Genomic DNA, 24,680 nt, shown 5'->3' on the forward strand with positions numbered 1-24,680 from the left:
ATTTACAAAAATGGAATTTTGTTTGAACCAATCTATGACTTCGTGAATGTCATTTTTAAAAGTGTTCCGCAAGAGGAGTCGGTGATTTTCAGAGCCAGAGCAGTGCCATCTGCATACTGGAATACGTTCGACTTCAGTGGGGGCAAGCTAAGATCGTTAACGGATATATTGAAAAGTATGGGCCCTAGCGGGATGCCCTGAGGCACTCCACATTGTATTTCTTTAAGTCCGCTGTATTCCCCATGGAGTTTTACGCATTGAAATCGTTGTGAGAAATACCTCGTAAAGAACGTAAGAAATTGCCCACGAAACCCCAAGGAGCTAAGTTTTTGTAACATCAGTTTATGGTTTACTGTATCGAAAGCTTTCGATAGGTCTAAAAATAAAACTAAAACGGCTTCGTTATTTTCAATACAGGCGTTAAAGAGGTCCGAAAACTCTTTTAAGAGTAAAATACTGTTTCTGTTTTTAGGAAACCAAACTGTGGAGGGTTATTTAAGTTGTACTTTTCACGAAGGGATTGCATTACAGATTCTATTTGCTTCTCCACTACATGCGACAACACTGATAATATTGCAACTGGTCTGTTGTTACCGAGCTCGCCTTATTGTCTGTGTCTGTAAATCGGTCTCACCATGGAAACTTTCATTCGTTTTGGTATGTTTCCCGTTTCAAATATTCCGTTAAGAATTTTTAAAAGCACATGTTTTAATCTGCTCTAGTGACACAACAAGTTTCTTAGTCTAATGCTATGAAATCCGTGCGGTTTAAACAGTTTCATTAAGCGGATGATGTCCCAAAGCTCTGCTCCCTTAATCAGCGGCAGATAAGCTGTGGTAACCCATGCGAGTAGTGGCTTGTACTCTTCCGTGCGCGTTCCATCGTCACCCCCCTTTCCCATCAATGCCTCAGCGGCTCGTATAAACATGTCGTTAAATGTATTACACAACTCACAGGTGTTTTCTTTCGGAATGTTCTTTCTGATTGGGTCATCTACGCTCGCTTGTTTATTTCTTCTCATTAATTCGTTCGCCATCTTCCCGGCTTTCTCACTGTTATTCTTATGTTGGGAAAATTGGGACAAGTGATATTTGTTTTAGCCCGGCGTATTTTGGCTGTTACCAAAATCCGAAACTCTTGGCTCTTTAGTTTTACTCTTTTGTTTTCTTTACTTTACACATACATAGGAAAGAAGAAACGCACACTCTTGGCATCTTTCTCTCTGCTCACAATATTGAAAATATGTCCGGCTACCTACAGCTTTGTGAACTCAACATTCCCACCACAAATATTCTCACGCCATGCTTTGTGCTAAAAGTATAAGGTTCTTTGCCCCCTCTTTCAAAACTTTTGAGTTGCGCTAGTTTTTTGTAGCCAACACGTGTGTGATGCGTGGCGTCCCGCTCCTACAGACACAAATAGCAGACGACATAAGCCAGCCAGGAAAGGAAAGAATAGGAGATGCCCTAAGATCGCATGCAATGGAAATAACTTGCGAACTGAACGAGTGGTGATGAAGCTAGTCCGCGACCAGGAAGCTGGTGAGCTCAGGGACGTCCTTTCACCGGTCTTCGACCTGCGGTTCGAAAAGCGGGTGCCACGCCAGATGCAGTACCGCAGGACTCGCCGCAACCATTCCAGTGGCTTCTATCAAAGGCAGCCTCTGTTCCATCCCGAGGCTTTCATTCTCGTCGTGGCTACCCAGCAGCGAGCGGACGTCGGCGTCAGCGCGTCGATTTAACTGCAGAGCAGTTTATGGGCTCGTCTTCTCGTCGCAGCTTACTCGCTTCAGCGAAGTACATCTCCACAGGGCGTTCCGTCATCGCGGCCTAATCCGGAGGTCTCGAGCGCCAAGCCGTTTATATAGTCATCTGTGTTCCAAAATCGTGAACCGTAGGCGCTTGTGATACATCTCGTCGTTAACACCACAAAACTGCGGCACATTGGAGGAAAAATATACGTAAATAACCAGTACCACCCGCGTTCATTTGATTAGGAGCGTTTGTTAGGTTGCTTTTTCCAATAGTAAGCGAAAAAAGTAACAGTACAACGCCGGCACTTGCGGGAGGAAAAGCAAGCACAAAAAAAAACAGAACTCCGGCGGGCGAAGTTTAGGGCAGGGGGCGCGGGAGCACTGCGAGGGCGTGAAATTTAAATTGCATTGTGTGGCAGCCGTGGGCGTATAACGCCGCTACAGGCCATTGGGGAGAATCACTATTTTGCACTTCCGACAGCTATTATATTGAGTGGAACGGCTTTAAGTTTTTGAACCCGCGTTAGGTAGAACTGTCGCGTCGGCTGCAGCATGCTTACTTTATTCTAGTTTCCTTCTGTGTGTTTTCCGCGCGAAAACATAGTCCGTTTGCTTAAGCCTTAACGAGCCCTGGCCTCACGTTTTCCGTAATGATGCACCGCGTGTGACAAGCCCGCCCGCTAACAGCTGTCCTCACCAGCTGAGCGTATGCTCAGGAACATTCGGTGCTGTTTCGAAGCTGCGGCGTCTCAAAAACGTGTTATTTCCATTTAAACTGTGCGGACACTAAAGGGTAATTTATAATTGCGACTTCATGTGCTATAACAGCCGCACTACGCAGACAAAGTGACAGAAACTACAACACGTTGCTTTCAAACCCACACATGCAGCCAGGCTTTATTTGCGGGTAGGTAGGGCAAAATTCGGCATCATCTGCTGCCACCGTTGTGGGCTTCCCAAGAGGACAGCATCGTTGAAGTCGGTAAACCCGCGAGCCAGTTTTTGTGCGCTGCAATCGGCAACAGCTGTATGAGCAAGAGATACGTCATGGTAGCCGCAATGTTACGTGCCATGAATAGCGAATGTCGTCCGGTTGTCGCAGATCGAGCATCGAACATCTGCGCAAATGAGATTCGGACGATGTTGTGCCTGTGCGTGTAGAAAAAGAAAGAAAATACTACGAAATACCTGTTTGATGGGTGATGAGCGGCCTTGGGTTAAGCGGATTTTATTCACTGAATAATTTAGCGGGCGACTTCGCTTGGCAACACAGAAAACTGCCATCACCTGGTCTGATGTACATGCGCCTGCGCGGTGCGCCCGCATCACGCAGAAGGAAAAACAGCAACTTGCATAGTCTATCGAGTTTAAACCTAATTCTCGCATAATTGTGGCGTAAACAGATATATTATTAGCTGCATTCACATTATATGCTGGCGCCCTTCTTCCCCTCAAGAGCTTCGAATCCCCAAAGAATGAGATCGCGGGTGCGAACAAAAGTGACACGGCGCGCAAGACGCCCACGCTGCAGTCCTCGGCGACCACGTATCTCACCAAAAGTGCCGTTTAATGCGCTGTTGGGAACAATAAACAACAACGTTTCCGTAGTTTGAGTTACACTGGCCGACGTTTAGCAGTTTCGCGTGGCTGCTGGAGAGCCTGCTGCATATAGGCGAGAAGCAGTGACGTCTCACGGCGTACAGCTGGCGCGCCGGTTCTCCTGCCGCGATGGAATTGGATTGGATTGGATTTGTTTTGGATTGGATTGTAATTGGATGGGCAACTGTTTTAGCAGCAGTAAGCATAATAATCGGCTAAGCCTAAACAACCTAAGAATAGCCAGCTGTACGTTAGCTCACCCTATGTATATCGTGGCATAGCCGAGCGAATCCACTACTAATTTTATTGAAGAAATGCTTAACGCCAGCGCCTGTTTATATACAATGGTAGCGTAGCAGATAGTGCATGCGAGCATGTCTCCCCAGCCATTCCATGCTCGCACTGGCCAGACGTCACAGCGCTGGCGAACCGCAAGCGACCTTTGAACAAATCACATACGTTTTCCTTCTGCGGCTCAAACTTTTGGCGACAATATTTCTCTGGTTTTGCTTGAAAAGGTTGCAGACTTTGAGGGGCAATCCGTTTTCACTTCCTAAGCAGGCGACTCAGCGCATCACGACGCTGCCACGCAGTTGTGCGCATCAGGAGGCCCCGACGTTTTTACTGTTCTACATAGTCTGCGACTATTTCAAATGTGTCTGGCGATACGTAGATCGTATGGTGCAGCACGTAACAGTATCTGGCGTCGAGGTATTACTTCGCGTTCTGTTCGCCATCGTCTGGAACATCGGACACTTGGCTCACTGTTGTCATAAGCTTTGCTTGTCAGGAGCCAGCGTGGACATGTACTGCTATGTAGCGGAGCCCGACGTAACTATGGCGGCGTCGCCTTAGAAACCTAGACACTTAAGAAGACGCATGGCGGCGCATCCGCATGATTGCCCGCATGCGGGCCACGCCAGCGAATAAAACCTGTACATCGGTTCAGTGGTGCCTAGGTTGCGGAAAGCTCTGAACTCTCTTTTAAACCGCAATTACACATTAAGCAGATATGTATAAGGGAGGTTTCACGGTATTTAAATCAGCCACAGCTTTATTTTTCTCCTCTTTATAGAGGTTAGAAATTAGGAATTAATAAATACAGTACTCTTTCCGGCCGAGCGCATATTTCACTTCCTTGTAATCATTTTGTGTCTTTTCGCCCACGTAACCAATCCGTTTTGCTTTGAGAGGGGCGATAAAAGTCGTACAAATTACATTTTTTAAACCATAAGTTTTCCATAAAATGAAAAAGGTTGTAGTTATGTTAAAAGAGATACGCCTGAATATTACGTTTCAGAATACCAGTTATAAAAACGCCAATATACGCATTTCTGTCCTTCCTACAGGCCGGACGCCTCTTTTAATGCAGAAAATATCTTAGGTGAAAAGCGGTCAATGAATTACCAAAAATTATAAGAGAAAGTATGGAGAAGTCATCAAGCGCTTGTGGTATTTCCCCTTTTTATGTTCGTTCGCCTCTATTTTATATTTCCTTATGCTCCACAGCATCTCTTTATTTTATGCAGAGCAGTCATAGGCGCCTCTTGGTATGAGAAAACATGCCCCTTTCTGCCCGTTTATTTATCACAAAAGGTGGCTCAACCTTCTGCATTAATATTTGTTGCTGCTGAGAGCTGAGGGAATTTGCAATCTAGAAATGTCACCATTGAGCTTATCGTGAACATTTGAAGTGATGGTATCTGTACTCTAGGTAACATTTTAGACGACAACACTTTCTCGGCACGAGAAAAGGCGTTGATGCCACGGGCACAATGCATTTAAAAATTGAATGGTGGAGGCATTTTTATTATAAAGGGTTTGTTTTATCAAAATTTTATACAGCTCTGGAGGAATGTTCGCGATGAAGCTTTTCTGGAGCGAGATTTGTTTGGGAGTGCTACTTGGGGTACTTGGCTGTGTTTGTGAGGCTTCACAAAAGAGTCCGGTGGATACTCATGCAGAAACTACAACGGGTACTGTTGACATACGCGAGGTACGCTGAAGCCCTCCCTTAATTCATGACATTGATGTGTTGAAAATGTCTATCTCATAAGCATACTCACTACTCTTCTATAGGATAAAACATATATCCAAGGTGACTGACCACTGGGATAAATAATTGGTCTATTTTATTTCCTGTTTAATTTGTGTATCTGAAAGCATGCGTGAAACGACGCGAGGTGTGTGTGACGTTTTCAGTGTGTGCCTCTTTGAACATTGCTTTCCTTATTACTCGGTTTTCGGTGTTATGGTAGTCGTTAGGATTGACAGTGCCAAAGAAAATCACGAAACAGCGAAAACGTGCATTTAACATTCCTATTTCTGATTTGCTTTTTGTTTTTTTCAAAATGGGAACTTCAGGTTATAAGAACCGGCCACTGGTGTGCCGTTGCAAAGGATAGAGAAGGCAAATCCGCATAGCTACTGCTCTGAACCACTGTGCTCCACCAAATCACCACACGTCTTCTTGCCGTCATATTCTAAGCTTTGCTTTTTCAGTTTTTTGTCCAGGTGTTTTTCTCACTAGCCTACAGCTGGGAGCTAATCATCAGATTCAGATTCAGATTCAGATCGGATGAGTTATTAGGCTAGACCACTGTTCTACCTGCCGAAGTGGGATCCATGAAAGCTTGTTCACATACAGTGTGGCTGTTTCATTGTATATTGCGTACTGGTTAATATTTAGTATACGGCGTGTACGGAATCTGAGGTAATAGCGTGAGTTTTTTTGTGATTTCCGTGGGGATAGACCAGCACAATGGCAAGCATTGCCGTTGGAATGAAACACAGCACTTAACTAAAGTGTAAAGCGAATATGTAAAGATTGTGTTGGTGGTATGTCAATGGGAAAATATTTGGGTGGGTATTATCTCTTGCTAACACTGATTTTTACAGGTCCATGCGCCAGAATATGGATTGCAAAATCTGTGCAGGTACCACGACGTATATGGTATTTTGCCGAAATATTAGACTCTCTAAGCGATTGTAAGGACTGGCAGTAAGCGTCTCCTTTGCGTCGATTAGCGGGAATGATTTCTACAACACTTTCCTAACTTGAAATCAGCTCCGTAGCTTTCTCCATTAGAAGGGGGGAAAGCTACGCCAGTTTTATACCATTCGCAGTGAAAAGAAGAGTGCACAAACTGGAGGGAACGAACAAATTTTAAACAATACACACATAAATCAGGTCTTGTGAGTTCTCATTCTCCGCCATGTGTGCGCACATGTTTTCGTGCCTTTCTCGGTATTCTCAGTATTCGGTATTCACGAGGCCTATTTTTTGTTGTTTATTGCCCCAAAGGAAGGTCTTTTACACCCCACTGCACTGATAACTGGCATATATTTCATGGCTATGTGAGTCTAGTTCCTAAAGAGAACAATTTTTTTGGTGGATTCTATATGTGGTGCGAAAATCAAACCGGCAGGTTGGAACTTTGTGCAGTTGTTACCAATTGTCTGGGTAGCAGACGGAGTTTCCGGATTGGTTTTTCGGGCGGGCGTTATTATTAAAGCCACTAGGATCGTCTGCGCTTCGTAAGAATGAACAGTATGCCCATGACAAATAATGGGACTGTTTGCCGCACTATACACCTGTATGAGTATGTGAAAATAGTAGGTGAGAACTTTGCAGTAACTTTACAATCGATTCCGTAGATCACGCCGCAGGGATGTTCTTCGCCTAACATACTGCGATGTTTAATTCCCGAAAAAAAAGTTGGCCGTGGTGCTCTTAACACACAAACACGCGTGTCTTTTTATGGACGAGTGTACGATTCATATGGCGCAACACTTTTGTGGTGGTGTCATCTACTGCCTTTGAAGGTGACAAGAAAGCATGTTTCTGCTCGTATGCATACAACTAAGATATACATTCAGGATGCCTCTGATGAAGGAACCAAGGGTTTGGAGCAATTGAGTATCGAGCTCTTGCATAAGGCTACCGTACCCCTATCTCAATGCAAGCTGTTGATATTTTCGGCCTCAAGATTCGTAGCAATGGGCTGAACGTATTTGACGAGAATTTATGGTGCAATATTCTGCAGCAAAACGCACACCAAATTTGTACCTGCCCTGCGCCCCTTCGAGTCTAACCTTAAGCCATCATCCCGAATTCGTTGCCTCACCATTTAACAGGTATAATGTGATCGTCCCCATTGTATGTTCAATAGCAGTAGCAGCTTTGAACCTTCGACTGCGACGTTCACTTCAGAGAATGTACATGTTCGCGAATTCCACCACATGGTTAGCGGTTAAACAGGCGAAATGTAACATTCTTTTCTTGCATTCACAATGTCTGTTTTGGCCCTCTGGCGTGGTTGTTGGCCGAATAGCCAACAGATGATGAATTCGTCTGCGGGGATGAGGAAGGGAGAGATCACGAACACGGCTGCCGAGATGACACTCGTGTTATAGTTTGGTGACCTACGCAGCTTGCTTTGACTGCATCTGGTCGCCAAAGCATTTGCTCGTCACTGGTCACCGCGAATATAGAGGGCCCGTAAATGGTGATGCTACCCTTCAACGGCGCGCAGATTTTGACCTGGCCAAAGTTAGCGCGTCCGGCTATAGCAGGAAGCTCGATTCGGCTGGAAACCGTTTCCCGCCCCGTTAATAACAATCAAACCTCCATTCCTGCGAAGACCTCGGCGATCATTAGTGCTCGGTTGCTGCGCAATGGCCGCCACTAAAAATCACTAAACAAGGGCGAAAATGTAGCTTGAGTGAAACCCCGCACGCGTGAATACGCCTTGTTCAGTTATGATGGTGGGTCTCAAGCGGTGTACAAATCACCGTACTAGTATTGACACTGATATTTACCCAGAGGCTGTGCAGTCCTGATGACAATGCTCATCAATTTACCGACCCCCTTCGGAGAACTGGCGACGGTTTTGATGGTAAACAACTCGTCAACAAAAACAGCAGCTTACACGGCAACGTACATTTAGGACACTGTCCCGTACAGATTAAAGAGGAACAAGTAAAATACCTTATTCACACGTGCAGCCTGAGCGGAAAATGTACAACCACGGGCATGACAGTGCCAAACCACACACCGCCGTAAATTTTCAGGAACTGCACGGTGTGACGGAGTAGCCAACTCACCTGTTTCATGTAATGAAGCGGTGCTACCTTGCAAGACTAACCAAACTGGCACAGAGTCGCCGCCACCCTCGTCACTAAGGCAACAGGTGCTACCGGATGTCGTTTTATTTGACGTACTGCGAGACGTCAGCTTTTAATCCGGGACAATATTTGTGCATTCTTTCCCTCTCGCCTGTATCTGCCATGCCTTGATATCTGTGGCCATGGTGATCTCACTTTTAAAACTGCATGACGGATTCTCACCACTGTTACAGAAATTCGTCCAGTTTCTATACTGGTGCATCGGTGACCTTAGCAGAAAGCCATTCTTCGGGATGTACTCGATGTAATCCCCTCGATGTTATGTTGTCCGCCCTATTGCCATGAAGCATTGACGCAGGGAGGCGTCTTGAAGTTATTCCACCTGAATTTTAAGTACTAAGTTTCAGGGGATATTCGCTACAGGCTGTGGGTAGAATTGTGCTCAACAGTCGCTTCACGAGGAGTTTTTGGGTGCACTAAGGAAGTCGACGCTCTCTGGTGGACGACCAGCGTACTCTGCTGAGCTATGCACTCCAGGTCGAACAGTCTAATTTTGTCGTCCAAAACATTTTCGTCACAGAAACCACGGCCTTTCTCAAAACCAATGACGAATTGTAGATTCGCTGTCTACGCAAGACGCACTCGTACTTTATAAATGTAGAAGTGATGTCCTCTGCACAAGTTGAACAGTCGGAATTCTTCCATTCATAGTATGGCCTGCAACGAAGCTTCGCCGTGGAATCATTGTGTCGAAATTCCCGTCAGTACGACATTGGCAGAATGATCTCCCGGGCTGCTGTGTGAGCTTAGCATGCATCTTTTAATGCAGGGACAAATTCTTGAGACATGCCTGCGTTCGTCACTTGCCTCGCTGGGTGCCCCATTGGCTTGACTTCTACCCTTTTACTGCTGCCATCATTTCAGCCAGCTCGATATTTGTGTGCTGACGTCCCTCTTTGCGTATGCCTATGCCTGGTTTCCTGTGCAGTGGGGCCTGTAGCAATGCCGCTTAATGCACTGGGTTCCCACAACTGCCTGAAGAGTCTGCCTTGTCTCTGCTTGTATCGGAGGAAGCAACGCAAAGTGTTAGTTCCTGCTGGGCATTTTGCATGGAGTAGGTAATAAATGTCTGCCTGCCGAGGTCCACTTCGCCTGTACTCAGGTTTAAGCAATCTTAAATATAACCCAGTTCTGACCCATATAAACCTAGCTTTCTTGAATTAAAGCAAAAAGTACAAGTACAGATTTTTGTGAACGTTTGTTTTTGCTTGAGTTTTTGCAGCATGTCGTCTAGGTATATATAGCCAGGATTATATTCACTCTTCAGCTTGAGCCGAGGGATACTCACCTACAGCGCTGCAGGCGCGCCATCTATGGGGAGACTGCATGACCAATCAGTGCAATCACCGGGAGAGGTATTTGTTCAACCCTAGCTTATTCAACTCTTACCCTGCGCTCAAGAGCCTACACGGTCGACAACAAAGGCGCTGAGCGATCGAGTGCACGATTAGCAGCCGTTGCTCCTTTGCGTAGCTGCGTGGTACTGCAGCAGCCAAGTTTAGAAAGGCACATTTTTTGCTCCGGTGCCTGAAGTTCATTATGACGCGATCGATGACATTGAAAATTATAGAGCAGTAGGGCTTCCGCCTTAAACTCGCCTGCATCCACCACCTAGGGAAACTGCTGCAGCACCGTTCCTTCAGAGCCTCAAGAAACAACATTATCATGTGATGCCACTACTTCAAGAGCTGTTCGACGGCCACCCGGCTTTCAGTGTTTGATATGGTTGCTGTCTATTGACCATCTTGTGCCAACGGTCGAGGTACACGAGGATGCACGTCGGGAATGTTGGGCTAATTCTGGTTGGCCAGTTTTCCCGCTCAGAACCTTTTCGGAATCCTCCTTGGTCTTGAAACGCTTTAGCAGCGCCTGCTGGATCTTGGCACAGACCTCAGCATCTTCATGTGCCATTCACAGTACCACAGGGAATACCTACCCCATTAAGCACAAGCATAGCGTAACACCCAACATGCCCTCTGCAAGACAGGCTTGTTGGGAAACGCTTGACGTGCTAGATATAGGCTTTCTGAACGTCATAGTGATCGTCAAAAAGACTTATGTGTTGAGGAGTTTTCGTTTTCGTTCGCGCTGACCACCATGAATGCGATCCAACTCGCCCAATTTGCCACCGTGTTTAGGAGGGCTTCGCAATTTGAGGGGCCTCTCTGTAAGGTGTTTTAAGCTACCTCTGTGCCGCTGACTCGCAGTGCTCCGGTCCTCCATGAACCTGAAGCTGTTGCTTCAAGCCCAATCATTTCACCGCCACGCAGGCTGGTGGGCCCGTATCCACTTCCTGAGCAATTCTTGTAGCTTCAAGAGATGGAGCCATCGTCCGCTCTTTGTTCCCTCGTGCCTTCATTACAGGTTTTTTGGGTTTTGCACCTCCGTATCCTTAGTTATCCTGTTATCGCTCGCCTTCCAGCTGGATCCACTCACACAGTTCAGGGCCACTGGAACAAGGGTCTGTTCTGCAGCCATCAAACTTTTAATACCATTCCGCGATGTCACGTACTTTCAACGTTAGGATCGCTAAAAAAATAAAAGTGACTTTTTCCCCTGAGTACAAGATACTGTGGTGCGAAAGTCACACCGGCATGTACTGAACGATAAAGAGAAAGATAAAGAACACGCCTGCGGCGACGTCGCGCTGTTTACTGAGTGGGTATGAATTCGGCTCCCTGCCCACGCACATAACGCAATAGTATTAGAGCACGTTGATAATAAAAACCCAACTGAACTCCGTGCATCTCACGCACCGACGATCCAAAGCAGCCTAGTCTGAGTGTGGCAGTGTAACGTACTCTTGCCGGGGAGTACCCACGGCAAATGTCTCGCTCACGGGTAAGGGTAAGCGGACGCCGCATACCAGGCGCAAAGATGTCGACTTGGGGCTACGTCACAGTTCCACCCGTAACTGGACACCTCCGTGCACTGGCGTCAGGCTTTACATTTTCTTGAGGCGAACTTGAGAGTCAAAGTACGACGCGCACGGAGGAGCGATTTCCCCGCACCCTCCTACCAAAAGTGGAACAAATGCCTTCCCCACAGAACAACCGTTTTTCCAAAAGGGTCAATGGGGTAAGCGGTTGCCACCATTTTGTGATCTTGACAGATTAGAGCCAGGACGGAGTGGCCGCTCCGATCACTGCACTACCCACTACCAATCATGAGCGGCTACTCGAACTCGCTGCTTCTCCTTCCTCTTCGGTGCCGACAAGCTGAGCGCCACTAGGCATGAGTGACGCTTGCCTACAGTGATTATCTTAGTTTTTACTGCCAAAGTTCGAGCTCCCCACTTGCGCTTTAACCGCAGTCTCAAGAAAAATATGATGCCTTTGGGGACTCCTCATTAAATCCTAAGTGCATGATGACTAAATACAGTAGGGAGTGGCAATGTGTACATGCGACGACGAGAACAAGATCTGCCATTTTATCTATTTGAGCCTGGCGTTTCTACGTGACTGCGCTAAACCAGGCTTTTCAGTCTACGATTGTGATTTTGGTGCCAACCATGAATTGATATTTATTCAAGGAAAAATATGGTATAAATATTTGTTGTAGCACTCTTGCACTGTAAACGTATGCGTCCGCATTCCTTCGAGATGTTTCTTTTTTCTCGCGTGCTGTACTTTGTTTTGTTGGAGCTCCTAGAACAAACTGAAAGTGTTTTTTCATGAACCCTTTATTTACTTTATTTCTGGCGTTCCCTTTAAAAACGCGAACAATAGCTGCTGCAGCCAAGGTATGCCCGGCTATCTGCGAAAAGAAATAAAAATGGGGTGAAAGGCCGTAAGTATTTTTTACAAAAAATAGTGCGCAGAGAAGGAAAAATATAAATCACTGCGTATTAAGAACAGCAATGACAACTCTTCAGATGAAAATCGCGGGCAGCGTATTTACGGGCAAAATGTGAAGGACCATTCAGGTAAACTAAACACGAAATAGTGGCAGATACAAAAACGCCTGATATGGAAGCCCCGCACACTGTAAAAATGGCTGCAATCCACGCTGCGAAACGGGTTGGAAAGCGTTGCTGTTAACGACTCCCAAAACAACTGGCCATGTGACGTCACTTGAATCCACACACGTGACTCCAAAGAAGTAAAACTAGAGATTCCGCCAGCCATTACTGGGATTCGCGGGGCCGTGTCCCTAACACATCAGCGTCGGCCATGGCCGGGCTAGAACGACGGACGCCGCCGCTGTTGCCCGGCCGTTCGTCATCAGAAAGAAAACGGAGACGAGAGTCTTTTTGATTGATTGATTGTAGGGTATAACGCGCCAACGCAACACATTGGCGCGTTGAAGGAGAGTCTTTTTATGGGTGAGACACCGGAACCTAGCCATACTGATGTGCTATCTTTGGGATACACCACCGCACGGCACAAACGCAGACCCCGAAACAGTTCGGTATGTGAGCTTAGTGATCCCTATTTATAGCAATTTCAACATGTTAGTTTAGTAAAGTTGAGAATTACGGAGAAAGCGGAGGGAACTCTTATAACCGCTATGTATCGGAACCAATTGCTACATCCGCTTTTTGTAATATCTCTTAAATTACAACCGGATTGGTGTTCACCAATTTAGAAAACGGAGTCCCATTTGTAGGAAGCAGTACGCATAAGGCAGCGTTTTTCCAGTTGCCTGATGTCTGCATGTGGCCTCTACATTTTGTTCACCCGCCCTGCAAACCAATCCTTAACGCATCCTTGCGGTGGGGCCACTAAATACCGTCTGGTCTCGGTTACCCAGGAGGCGGTGTCTAATAAGTTAATCAAGTCATCCGAAGGAAGCGCGCGATGGACGCGAATTTGTGCGAAAACAGGCGAAAACAACTGTCGCTAAAGCAAACGACAAAGTTGACGAAATGATCCCGCCGCGCGCCCGCCGGGTGAGCAGGCTAGGCGTGCGGGGAATGATGGGTAATAGCGCCCCTTCGCTGCACTGTCTACACTCTGCTTCGTGACAGAAAAGCGCCCTCCTAATGCTCAGCCGTGTTGGGAGTTTCTTGTCGCGCACGCCACGAAGGAACTGTTGCTGGTGAAGGTAGAACTTTCTGCTTTAAAATAGAAGAATAAGTGTCCCAACCTGCCTCAGAAATCGCAGCTCAGATTGGAATGCATGCAATATATAACAGCTTATGACACTCATTTCGTGACAGCTTTTGACGCTGTCGGAAAGTAAGCACAACCTATGTACGTGGAATGGACGTCACGTCACGCACACTGCATCAGAAAAAGGTAGCCAGCACACGCTGCGTGAATAATGAGGTTCGGAAGCCCCTGACACGGCGCTCGACGTACCACCATCTGTTATTTGCATGACAATGCCGCCCTCCAGACATACAACATAAAGATCGCTCATACTCAAATATTCCTGTTAATATTTTCTTCTCAAAAAATAGAAGTGTTTAAACCATCATTCATCTTAGCGCAACTGCGGGCTAGACACTGAATCAATGCCAGACTTCAGCCATTGTCTTTGAAGTGTAATCAACCAGTTCAGTTGAATGTTTCGCTGCCACGCAGCCATTCAATAATGTCCGTAACTGTGAAGGTTGTAGAGATTGGTTTATTGGGGTGCCAAACCGTCGATTGTCAACAGCAGTTTTTGCCCATCTTGTAACTGGTGAGCACTTGAAATATGGTACGAAATGGTAATATCGATAGAGTTTGCACCATTTCATTGCCATTTTTGAAAAGTCTGAAAGTTTTCTTAACTGAGCAAATTATCCCTATGCAATTAAAATTGAGGCCCACAAAGCACATCAGCTAAAATCACGGTTTGAGTTTGCTGTATACCTTGGAAAGTGGATCCAAAGACTCTTCCACCTTTTACGTTCCTGTGGTTGTTTGTGTGCTCTAACCACGTCGTTCGACTTCTGTGTACGAAATTAAAGATTTCGTTTCAGTTGCAGATTTAAACAAACTTAATAGCAGCTTAAGTAAATTTTAATGGCAGCAAACTGTAAACGAAAAAGTGGATATGAAGTGACGAGTAAATAACAGCGTGGTATTTTGTGGAAGAGGAAGTGGCGTTCGCCATGTGTCCAGGCTTTAAAAAATTGTAGCACCGTTTTTAGACACAGTTGCATCATTTCGGTTTACTAGTGTTGTTAATCAAGCCTCGTAACCTATATACATAACACTACTTCTTGTTTCGCAAATATTGAAGTGTCTCTGTTTACCGCACTGAAACAACATAATGATAGGAGTCGAAGATCCCTTGAGACGTTTTTTTGCTGTTTGAAGAATTATTTGACTATGTATGGCCATACTAAGTCGATGGAGTGGGCACATTTACGAGTGAAACATGTGTAGCCTCCTGCACCCAAAAACATCCTACTGTGCACACCATTTCCTTTTTATTAAAAATCGCCAACTATTTCTTCTCTGTCTTTAGTTCATGAAAACCCACCGAAATATTTGGACCATTAACGGTACTTCCGAAGATAATAATCTCACGTGTAAAGTTGATAAAATCGAACAACGAAACAAGTCCTATGTACTTTTTCGGAGAAAATTTATTAATGGGACTGTAGTGTAAGTTCGACAACATTTTCTTTGTATTTTTGCAATTGACCACTGTCACAGTCTATTGCGTTTATTTTGATGTAGAGTGTCCAAGTTACTTAACGGAACATTCGAGGATTTTCCACAAAATCACCCTACAGTCATGGTAGTTAATGACACAGGTACGTAAGGTCGTTTTTATGTTAAAATAAATGTAGCTTCGGTATTTACATGAAACAATTGTTAAAACTGCATTTTTTCGGTGCGAAATACAGATAACCAAAACAACTGAATTTGCCAATCCAATCATTAACCTTTCATTCAATCAAATTTGGAAAAACTGAAAATTTTCAGTACTGGTGTTATTGAAACAACAACAATCACTGCACTCTAGGATTCGATATCAATCAAAGTGCTTGCTTCCCTGCGAATTTATCATGTAGTGATCATATAATTACTGATGCATATCCGCGTACTGGTATCTATATTGAATCTGTGTTCTTGCTTTTTCAATCCATCAGACACACCCACCCACACACACGCACACAGATATATATATATATATATATATATATATATATATATATATATATATATATAAATATATATATATATATATATATATATATATATATATATATATATATATATATATATATAAGGTTAGTAGAGACAGAGACAAACGAGAAAGACGTAGAAAATAAAAATAAGTTTACTCTGGTACTCTGAAGAAAGGGAGTCCTCTCCCTGAAACGTCAGTAAACTTATTTTTATTTTCTACGTCTTTCTTGTTTGTTTCTGTCTCTAGTAATCTTATTTTTTTCGCGCTCTGTGTGAGTTTTTATCTTTTCAAACTATACATACATATACATAAATATATATATATATATATATATATATATAGCCAATAAGAATAGGAAAGGAGGGGCTGGTTGAAAATAAGCCACAAATAAGAATTGGCAGTCAAGAAGACCTCGGAAAGCAAAGGGGGTGATGTAGTAGCTTTATCTTGAGCTACTACATCCTCCCCTTTGCTTTCCGAGGTCTTCTTGACTGCCAATTCTTATTTCTGCCTTATATACATATATATATATATATATATATATATTTATATGTATATATATGTGTGTGTGTGTGTGTGTGTGTGTGTGTGTGTGTGTGTGTGTGTGTGTGTGTGTGTGTGTGTGTGTGTGTGTGTGTGTGTGTGTGTGTGTGTGTGTGTGTGTGTGTGTGTGAGTGAGTGATGTGCGCGCGTGCGCGTGCGTACGTGCGTGTGTGCGTGTGTGCATGTGTGCGCATTATTTATTAGCCGCACATGGTGAAGCCGGGAGCAAGTTGTGGCAAATCGTGTTTCGAAGCTTCCACGGAAATTCCATCTTGTTTGTATTAACAGTGAAAGGAACACCGTCTAGAGAGAGCGTGTCACGGCATTGCCGGAGACATATGACACTAGTGGGAGAGGGAGGCTTTCACAGAGATGAAGGCATAGCCACGCGTGGCGCCCTCCTCCTCACTATTCACCAGACGCTCCTCCCTGCTTTTTTAATCCGTTGCTGCTGCCTTCGCTCACTAGGTTACGCGAACATAAAGTGTGACACCACGAAATTCAGGTAACGCCTGTCAGGGTGCCGAGCTCTTACATTGTCTTTTCGGCTACGTTCACTTCAAATTTTCGGCTGGCTGCCTCTCAGCCTGTTAGATTAAGTCAGTTTCCCACAAACTGCTGATTAACTAGTGAAACCCGAAGTTTATGCACTACAGCATTTGAAACTTCCTACACAGATAATGCTTGTCGTTCATTTCAACACGAGTTTCCTCAAAAGAAATATCACAACCATTTTTGAAGCGTGCAAGTACATAACCGCCAGAGTAGACGCGATATTTTTTCATACACGCTGGATCGATGTGGAGACCGTAAATGAAAATTAGTGCATTTAAACAGTTCGATAGAAATGCGAGATGGTGCAACTACAACAATTTCCATATTAGCGCATATCCAAAAGTAAGGAAACGTACATAATGGCGCCTGAGGAAGGCAATCAAATGAAGAACAACTTTTGTTGTATTTAGCATGGGATGAGTGAGGACAAATTCAACGCAGTGACGTGTTTCACGAGTGTTAAGATAGGATTTTAGGAGAAGTGGGTGCCACATCATCTTTGTGATTTAGGGAGGTTGCACTGACGCAGGCAGGTACACGCCCAAATTTTCCCTCTCGGTGTGTAACTAGTTGGCCCGCCGCCTATTATGTTTGCGAATTTTAAAGTAAGTTTCGAAAATTTATTTCCACGAAAGTACGGGGAGGCCAGCTGGTTCCAAGGGCTACCGAAGCATGACAGAAAACGTAGTTCGGATTGCTACAGTACAAAAAAGAAGCAAAATGAACCAGCTAAAAATTGTAATGTTTGTGTAACAAAAATGTAAGCAATATGTAGAGCACTAGATAATTGCGAACAATATGAAAAATGTACAAGGAATTAGACTACTACACGTAAGTTTAAAGCAAAATGATGCGCATTGGGAAAATCATAGCGGAAACATGATTGCGGTTGAACGACAGACACAAATGAAAACCCAGTGCATTTAATGATGAGCTAATAAAACATCCACAGTTCTAGCCATTGAAACAGAAATTCTGACTTAGCAGGTGTGCTTTCACGTGTGTTTGAGATTTATTTCTAGTGCATTTGAAATCAACCTAATTTCTAATTTCGGTACCGCATCGAATGTAGGAGCAGACGAGACTACCTGGCGTGGTTTGTTCGTAAATTCGGCCTCCTAAGAAATGGTGGACCTGTTCTCAATTCCCGCAATGTGTATTAAAATTAGAAAATATAGGGTGAACTCTTTTTTGTAAGACGGTAAGCCGCTTGCAATTCGTTTATTTGTTGTTACTGTCACTAATATTCTTCAGCAAAGCCGAGAATAGACAATAGTATTATAACGACGTTTTTAGCCAAAGATGTATTAACAGACCTAATCTCTAGAGAATGCAAATATTTTTTTGATATTTTATTGCGCAAGTTTTGTACGTGCGGATTCCAATAGAATTCCTAAAACCATACCCATAAGCCCGTCTGCTCTTTGATTTCGCTGATCGTATTGCAGCGATTTTCAATATGAATGCCTTAATTAATCATATTACACCTTTCTTTAAAAAGAAAGTAGCCTTCGAGGCGTATAGCGGTAAGTCATTTTCGTGCAAACGACATCTCAACATTTTCAAATATCTATATACTTCATGCTTCAAGGTCGCTTACACTGCCTCTACAGGAAAATATCTTCGTGTCATCTGCATAGATGGCTATCTGGGTGTAGATGGTGTGTTTGGAATATTATTTTAAAAATCAGTCCCAGCTTTGATCACAGTGAAAAAACCTATTCTTTGTCAAATAATTCCGATGCAACACAAATAAATAAAAAATACGATTCATTTTAATTATTAGCTCTTCAATGGTTCTCCCGCTACAACGCGTATTCCTAACCATTTGAGATTAATTAGCAATATACGATGACTGATAGAATAAAATGGTTTTTTATGTGCGCAAATAACCCAAATATAATTTTTTCCTTCATATTTGATGGTACATTGCCCTTAATACTACGTAGAACTTTCACATCTCACATAATTTTGTACTCCGTGCTGATACGGTGAAATGACTGTGTGTGTTCACATTGGGCACTTCATTCTGTATAAACCGTACCAATCTTTTAATCGACCCTCAATACAGAAATTGGCATTTAACTGAACAGCTGATCATCGCCGCAACCTTTGTAAATTGGCCTAACTCGAGCTACTTTCAAATTTTAAAGAAAAATTTTAGTCGATAATGTGAAATATTGACAAAAGCTACGACCACCTATTTTTTTTTTTTGGCTTTCTTCGGTACCAGATTTAGCAGCCCAATAATAAGACGTGGAGGTGGGTTGCCACGTTAAACTATTGCAGTAAATTTCAGCAGCAATATATTGATATTTAAATGTAGGTAAAATCCAGGTACTCAATTTAACTAGGACCTGCTCGTTGTCATGATCACATCACCCTCGACGCTCTACATGTGGAGCCAGACGCAGAGATGTTTCTTCTGTCAAATAATTTCCTTTTTGCCCCGTTAGGACTGAATGTGAATGTGGTGGCTCTGCTGATACTTCTAGTTAATTATTGTAAGCTCCCCAATAAGGCGATCTACTGCATTAGCCAAGAAAATGTTGTCTTGCTTGGCAGATGACAAGTGTTTAGCGGTGCCGGTGTACGAATACAACTGACCTCCTGTCCACAGAGTTTCTTTGCACCTATTCAATCATGGGTTATCTTACTTTTGCTCGCAGAGTGTTTTAAAGTTTCAAGAAAAATGAGAGGCGGGAGTAATTGCGTTGCCGTCATGGAAGATCCATGGTGGGAAACTGGAAAACTACGGCCAGGTTTCTCTGTGGTAAAGGTGTGGAGCTTTTGTGCAAGGAGAATTTCTGGCAAATTTGCACCTATTTAGCTATCCAGGCTCTATTATTGTTTCGCTTCGCTTGGGTATGAGCTGTCCACACTGAGTATTCCGTATTATTTCTGTAATAGCAATAATGGAACTGTAAAAGTAAAAGAGAAAACCGCAACAAAATACACTGAATATCCACCAGCGCTACAAGACTGCACACCATGGCTGCTAACATCAGTTACGGATACACACCTTCTCTGATTGTGATGTAGCTTGCCGTTTCATTCGGAAAAGGATACACAAAAAGAGCATTGAAAATAGCCATACCTACGCGAAAATGTGTCCTACGTCATCGACATTCATTCGCAGTACGGAGCTCTATTACACATTTTGTTCGTGTGTAACGTCTCACGGACCGCGGCCAGCAGAATGGCAAGGCAGTGACAACCATCAGTGCATCTAATAGGCTAGAACAAAAAGACAGGTATCAACAACGAGGTATTTCCCGAAGGCGGATCCCCTGCGCAGACCATTGAATCACTTGCATTTAACAATTGGAGGGTAAGTACTTATTCGAATATTAACCAAAATTTTGAGTCCACATTGGTAGCTATCAGTGTATGTTTTTTTTTTCATTTTGCAGTAGTAGCTGCTAATGGGTTAGTTACCTTAAGCAACTTGCTTTCTCGTTTTGACCGAACTGAACGTAGAAACCATATGCGAAGGGCGCACGTATGGCTGTCAGTGCGTACACTTGTGGCAAATTATTTACGGGCTTTTTAAATTCGTGGTGTTAAGGTTACATCGTTATTGCACAGAGGTGGTGAACGTTCGGTATGTATTTGCACATTGTTCTTGCGTCGTATGTCTTGAACATCTGCAGTAATTAGTTGAAGCAGGCTTAAGTACACCCGAGTAGTAACCTGAGTAAGTATACTGCCTCTGAATAGGCCCAGAAACCTTATTCATCCGAATGTAAAAACAAAACGCTTGCACTCCTGTTACACTAAATAATGGCAAGAAAAATCTGTTTCTTTTGGTGGAAGAAAATATAGGTCACGGAATAGATACAAATTCACATAGGCGTTAGGAGACAAATTGCAACCTTAACCCAGAACCACCTCCATCAACCATACAGCTATTTGGGGAACTGGTTTTTGAATTTGAAAAAAAATCATTTTCTATGGTTACGTGTTTTCACTGCTTAAAAAGTGATTGCATTCACTAAATGATTCAAAGCCTGATACGCAAACGCGTCAATTTACTTTCCTGAAACAATTTTGTGGTTTTTTGGGTGTGAGATTTACCTTCCTGTACCAGTGACGATTACCAGCATTGGGTAATGGTGTTACGAATGTTGTGTCTTTTTTGCGCCAGAAACGAAAGAGAAGCATGCCGAGATTTTGCTATATGTGGACAAAAGTGAAACATGCGGAATATTTCTAACCATCATTGGCCTTCCGGAAGACAGCAGTGAAGTTGTTGAGCTGGTCACAAAAGATTACACTAGTTTTCACTATTATGGAGACGACGGAGGTAATATTCCTGCATTTTACTGTTGTAAGGTATGACGATGATGATGATGATGGTGATTGGGTTTTTATCACGCAAGGCTAAGAGCAAAGAGCGCCAAGGAAAACTTATTTTAAGAGGAACCATGTTTTAATTACACAATAAGCTTAGAGTGGTAAGTTAAAAATGCTAAGGCTAACTCGGCATTGATATTGTTTTTTATTGATTGCTTCAGCCCTTAGTAAAAAAGAGATTCCATATTTTGTTTAGGACCTCTTCTTCAGCCAAACGTGTTGAGTGCCTATGCCTTGCCGCATTTGACTGCAAATCCCTGATCACGTCAGAAGGTATTTGGAATTCTTCCAAATTACAATGTTCGGGTAAACTCCATTTCAATCCAGAACCATGTGCGAATAATCTCAGATAATTTTTCGGAAAGCTGAAGATGACCTGATCTTCCAAACCTGCATAGCTGCTTTCATAGTTGACGTAATGTATTGTATTAAACAACGGGTCTTGAGATACCCCAGCAAATGGGCACAAGAAATATGCCATCGGTCTGACTGTGTTCATTCATTTACACGAAACCTAATAATGGCACTCGGTTGACATCTTGAACTGTGCGTTATCTGGTAGCTACATCTTCTCTTGGAGGTCTCAGCAGTCGCAAGGGAAAGCTGTAATATTTTATACCGCAAATAAATTGCAAGTGTTCAGTATGTGCTGGTGATATCTATATTGCGGCCACTTTAGTATACAAGGTTACCGGAATTTTCATAATTGGTCTTGCACTGGTATGGGAGGGGAGGGGGTAACTTGGTGAGATTCATCGGTAAATTATAATTTGTTGGGATACGCCATTATGGCGCGTTTCTTGCTTGTTTCTGCAAAATGGAAATGTTGGTGGCCCCATTCGAATAACGGAATAATTGGCGGAAGAAACCTGTGACGCCAGAAATCTAACAAAAACACAATAAAAGACACATCGCCAGTCAACACCAGATTGAATAAGGTATTCCGCATTTGAATCACTGACAGAGGCATTCCGCAGACGTAACTACAGCTGGAAGAAAACGCAGCCGAGGCACAAAGCATCCCTTGTGGTAGAGTAGCAATGCCTCGTGGATATATGGATCGCAGGGAGCTATCCGCTATCTCAAAGTTGTGATCAGGACAGCAGTAAAGGGGTCACCAGCTGCTGTAGGAAAGCATAATATCGTCATTTTGCCTCCGGTAACGTTAGGACGTGGCTTTATCCTCCTGCCAACCATTCGTATGTGCCTTATCTCCACGGCTATTCACTACTTTGATCAGCTACTCTGAATAAGGGTTGACCCGGACAAAACTATTGTACTTCGCCACACTTGAACCCACCCTCCCGAGGTTGAATTTTGATAATTAGTCTTGCGCTGGTATCGGAGGGAAGGGGGGGGGCTTTGTCAGACCCATCGGTAAATTAGAATTGGTTGGGCTACCCCATTATGGCGCTTTTGTGGTGGGCTTGCGGTAAAGCATATCTTATGGAAAAACAGAGCGCAAACAACGGGACAGCAGAAAGGAAAATGCACAACAGAAGCGCCGCACTTGTGTTGTGCACAACACAGCGCTTGTGTTGTGCACATTCCTTTCTGGGGTCCCGTCCGTTTGCGCGCTGTGTTTTTTTTGTAAGATATGCTCCCCGAACTTCCGCGCAGAGCATACTGGCTATGACCAAAGTCACGAGGGGATCATTTCTTTTGTCTTGATGGGAACCTTCAGTGGTTTTCATTCTATGGCATCGTTTTGAGTTGGTCTCTCCGATGCAGCTTGTGCTAAGTTCACTTGTCCTCCTAAGCTTACCCGAGCATTCACTTAACATTTGCCAGCACAAATATTCATTATGTCCGTTGTCAGCAAACACCTGTATTGCCATCTTTCACTTCTACATCCGTAATGATGGTCGTGACATATCCGAAAATATCACATCTCAGTAACATAAGTACGTTTTTGCTCGGCACGAAGGCAACGCGTATAGACCACGTGTGACTAGCATCTTTGTTCTCTACGCGCAGTGGCTCAGGCAGCCAATGTGGTGTTTCTGCCTGGCGGCGGTTATTGTTCCTCAGTTTCTTTATATCTTGATTGACTGGTCACAGATGCGGGACAGCCGCAGTCGCCGTAGTACTATGGCCTTCAGCCACCAAGCTGCACTAACATTGCATACAATAAAGTTTTATCTCTCTGTCTCTCTGACAGACGCGCTTAGCCGCCGCGATGATTTCTTCACCTGTCCGTTGTTTTCTCTCGCGCAGATTGTGTCATCCCCGAATTGTAGCCCCGAATTTTGGTTTAGCGCAGAGAACTACATGAATTTTTTATCTTCCACATTTTTGTTCGTTTCGACGAGTGACTATCAAGTAAACGAATTTTTTGGCCTCGTTAACGATGTGCTTCATCATATTTAACGCTCGCGTCTACGCCTGTAAAATATGCTATCGTAGTTTCTGAAGTCCTCAAATGAGCGTGACGTGACCTTTCTGTTGCAGCTGAGCTCGACTGTTTTTACCTCTCCGGCTCGGCCCAGTCTGTTTTTTTACTCTCACCGACTACCGCAGTATCTACGTCGTTACATCTTTGGGTCTGGCAGCAGCTAACTTCCCGGACACTTGGAATAAAATCCAAACACCACCACCGGGCTCGTATTTAACCCTGTTGGTCAGAAAGTAACTTTAAGTAATTTGATACATCCGTATTTCCACAAGAAGAAAAATGAAGCGCCGCTCTATCTAACGAAGAAGAGTGCTGCACCTGAAGCTTTTTTTGAGTGATTTATTTGCTGTCGTCTGCTTGGGCGTTCAATCGCTGTTGCTTTAGACTGACTCGTTAAGCTGCGATTCCCTCTCGTCCAGTCTATTCTTTTGATTGCAGTGACTTTGACCTGGACACTTAGCCATTTTTTCTTTCTCACAAAGTCCGCTTCACATTCAAAGGTCGTCGTCGCCGTCGTTAGACGGGGCGGTGCATGATCTGTCTCCGTATTTTGCACGTCTATTCTCTCCTTCCACATTCAAACTGCTTAGACCATGTGGGGCGTGTGAAACCTGAAGGACGTCGGTTTTTAAACGCAAGAGAGCGAGGTTTGATTCCGGCTGCGGCAGGCGCCAATTTTCACTGAAGCCTAGTATCGTCAGAAAATTCGCCTTTTCTGCAGTGCGTTCTTCAAGGCCGTCACTGAGGTATCGAAAGCGTCGCTTGAGTAAAAAGGATAGTTTAATGGCACAGCAAGACACCCATGCAAACCGTGAGGGTGTCAGAAAAGGATTTAATGTGGCTCACGCTCACGTAACCTTCATGATAGTGGGGGGAAAATGTATCAATTGGCAGCCGGTGCCCCTCCTGTAGCGAGGAAATGTCACCACCGACGGTTGGAAGCAAGGTAGGCACGCTGTACAGAAGACGTCGCAGATACGCTGAGTTACTTGCTGTGGCAGCTGGAACGTTCTGCTCGCAGCGCGACGTTCTTCAAATTGGTAAGAGAGAGAAACGAGATTTTCTGGCATTTCTAGAAATTCGCGAAACGTCGTCATTTTTTTAAGCTTCCTTGATTGTTTTGGGTGACCGATATTTACGCTAAACGATGAACTAAATGTGTACGAACACATGTCCAACATTTGAGCAGAGACAAGTCATTACATTGTTCGTGTTCGG

Source organism: Haemaphysalis longicornis, unplaced genomic scaffold, assembly GCF_048455015.1.
Source record: "Haemaphysalis longicornis isolate Haplotype H1 unplaced genomic scaffold, Haemaphysalis longicornis Haplotype H1 scaffold_13, whole genome shotgun sequence".
In the NCBI taxonomy this organism is placed as follows: domain Eukaryota; kingdom Metazoa; phylum Arthropoda; class Arachnida; order Ixodida; family Ixodidae; genus Haemaphysalis; species Haemaphysalis longicornis.